At 39.5% G+C, this 2,951-nt stretch overlaps 1 pseudogene; it reads right to left on the bottom strand.

Moving 5' to 3' along the window:
• Positions 1-957: 957 nt before the first annotated feature.
• Positions 958-2,251, bottom strand: LOC132236632 (T-complex protein 1 subunit zeta-like; annotated as a pseudogene).
• Between the last annotated feature and the right edge of the window lie 700 nt (positions 2,252-2,951).

The following is a 2,951-nucleotide window of genomic DNA, read 5'->3' as shown; positions in this document are numbered from 1 at the left end:
AGGTCAGGGTTTGATTCCCAATCGAGTTGTGGGCTCATATATATATTTATGAGAATCTTAATTTTAGTTATAAAATCCTTAATTTGGCATATTTGGTGGTTTCCTTCAGACTTGAACCCATTTCAAATTGTTACCATGGAGCTATTGGCATTATATCTTGCATCATTATTGTAGTGGTAAATAATTTGGATTCTTAATTTGTAGAGAATTCATTTCTTTGAATTATGTGATGGTTGAATGCTATATATGCTCTTTAAAGAAAAGGGAGAGTCTATTTATTTTTAATATACACAATGATTAAAGTCTGTTCAATAATAGAATGTAGTCCAATTGTTTTCCATAGGTTATTTGATTTAAAAAAGAAATATGATAAATTAGATTATTAGTTGATTACTTTAATTTGTAGTTATGTGTATATTTTTCTTCAAATTACTTCTGAGTTCCTTAAAGGCGGGACAATGTTAACAACTTGGTGTCAGTGTATCTTGTATATAGTAGATATTCATTAATATTTGTTGAATATACTTTGGAAAATTATACTTTAAAATAAGTCCTGTTTCCAAAATCCTTTCTCTGTAGAAAATGCAAAAGTAGAGTTTCCTAGTCTATCAAAATTATTGCTAATTTCCAATTAGGAAAATTCAAAGACATATAGTTTTATTAAAACTGCAGAAATGAAAAAGTGATAGTTTATCAAGGCACTGTATATGTTTTTAAGGAATGTTTAATAAGGTAGAGAGCATGCTTTTCTAACATGTATTTTTATACCTGAAGCTACAGCAAAACGTCCTGTGCGCTGGGTGAAAAGGGCCAGTTCTAATGTGTACACTGAGTGCAGTGAAAAGCCTGTAATTATAATTTCAGACTCTGGAATTTGAATAGGTGCCAGTGTTCCTGCCTTTCTTCATATGGGAAACGAAAATTTCCTTGAAAATCATTTGAAGCTCAGACAAAAGTTCATAGCGGTATTCTCAGGCTCACTCGGGAGTCTTCATTATCCAGGTAATACAGGGGGAGCTTCAATCTACCTTTTAGAGAAGACACTCCAGCTCGCATGATCCCATCGACCAGGAGAATGTTGGTGGCAATCACAGTGCAGGCGTGAAGAAGCTGTTTCTTCACAGAATACTACCCCAATGCCTACTTCTGCCGCTCCCACCGGCTCACCTGTGTTCAAGTCCACCCCCACAAGTTGACCTGATTCTGAATTTCTGCTTGAACTTTAACTAGTGTTCCCTGAAGGTCATAACCAGAATTCTGAGCTAGAACCTTGGGAATAATGAGCAAGTGAGAACCAGCAAATGCTTGAACTCCAAGTTGGGCTATCTATCGATCATCTATCTATTTATCATCTCTATCTTCTATCTATCTATCTATCTATCTATCTATCTATCTATCTATCTATCATCTATCATCTATCTATATCTATGTATCTATCTATCATCTATCTACCTACCTACCTATCATCTATCTATAATTTTTTTGTTAATCCTTACCCGAGGTTATGTTTCCATTGACTTTTAGAGACAGTGGAAAGGAGGGGGAGAGACAGAAACATCAGTGTGAGAGAGACACATCGATTGGTTGTCTCTAACATGAGCCTGCAGCTCAGGTATGTTCCCTTGACCAGAATCAAACCCGAGACCCAAACTGGCTAGGTGAGCCCTGCTCTTTACAATGGGCTAATACTTAATCAGGGCTTCTGCCATGGCCACTTCCACTGTACCAGCACCTGGAACTACACATCCATCAGTAGCGTTTTTCACAGCCCTCAAGCCTCTTGTATTGCACCTTTCATTTCAGTGAGTGTGCGCTCATTTGGCCCTTTGACCATTGATGTGACAGACTGAGGACTGTTACATTTCTCAATGAAGGTGAACTTTCCTTTTCCCAATGTGTGATCATAGACAAGCCCTGCATGTCCCAACCATTCAGGACTTAAGTCATCAAAAGAATCTAGAGCTACCCCACTGCAAGCAAGAGTCAGCCTTTCCATATTTCTCTGTTTAGCTCTGTGTACAGTTACCACGCCTCCTCTTGCAAGAGCATTTAAGGAAAATGGATCAATTCCCTGTTGATTAATAACAGCAAATCCTTTATATGAGTCACCACAGACTTTCTTAGTTCTATTATTTTTAACTCCATCTTCAATGAATTTTCTTTTAGTTTCCCTCTCTCCTGCACTCTTGTAAAAAAAGCTAGAATTTACTTAAGTTTTACATATTATAATGATACTAAAAGCCTGGTGCATGAAATGAATGCATTGGGGGTCAGGGGTCCTTCAGCCCGGCCTGCACCCTCTAGCAATCCAGAACCCCTTGCTCCTTACCGCCTGCCTGCTTGCTCCTTCTTACCACTCACTTGGCTTGCTGCTCCTTAGCGCTGCTGTGGAGATGGGAGAGGCTCCCACCACCACCACTGTGCTAGCCAGCCATGAGCCCGGCTTCTGGCTGAGCAGTGCTCCCCCTGTGGGAGCGCACTGACCACCAGGGGGCAGCTCCCGTGTTGAGCGTCTTCCCCCTGGTGGTCAGTGCACATCATGGCAAACGGTCATTCTGGTTGTTCTGCCATCAAGTTCTGCCATCAAGTGCAAGGATGTAGAGCAACAGGAACTCTCAATCATTGCTGGTAGAAATGTAAATGGCACAGCAACTTTGGAAGAGAGATTATTAGTTTCTTACAAAACTAAACATACTCTTACCATGTGATCCAGCAATCATGCTCCTTGGTATTTATCCAAAGGAGTTAAAAACGTGTCCGCACCAAACCTGCATGTGGATGTTTATAACAGTGTTATTCATAGTTGCCAAAACTTGGAAACAACCAAGGTGTCCTTCAGAGGTGAATGGATAAATAAACTGGTGCATCCAGACAATGGAATATTACACAGCACTAAAAGAATATGAGATATGATTTCAATTCTCAATAATAAAAAGAACAAACTGAGCTCA

This window comes from Myotis daubentonii, chromosome 6 (genome assembly GCF_963259705.1).
Source record: "Myotis daubentonii chromosome 6, mMyoDau2.1, whole genome shotgun sequence".
Taxonomy (NCBI): domain Eukaryota; kingdom Metazoa; phylum Chordata; class Mammalia; order Chiroptera; family Vespertilionidae; genus Myotis; species Myotis daubentonii.
The sequence above is the reverse complement of the archived record's forward strand: the minus strand, read 5'-3'. Positions and strand labels throughout refer to the sequence as shown.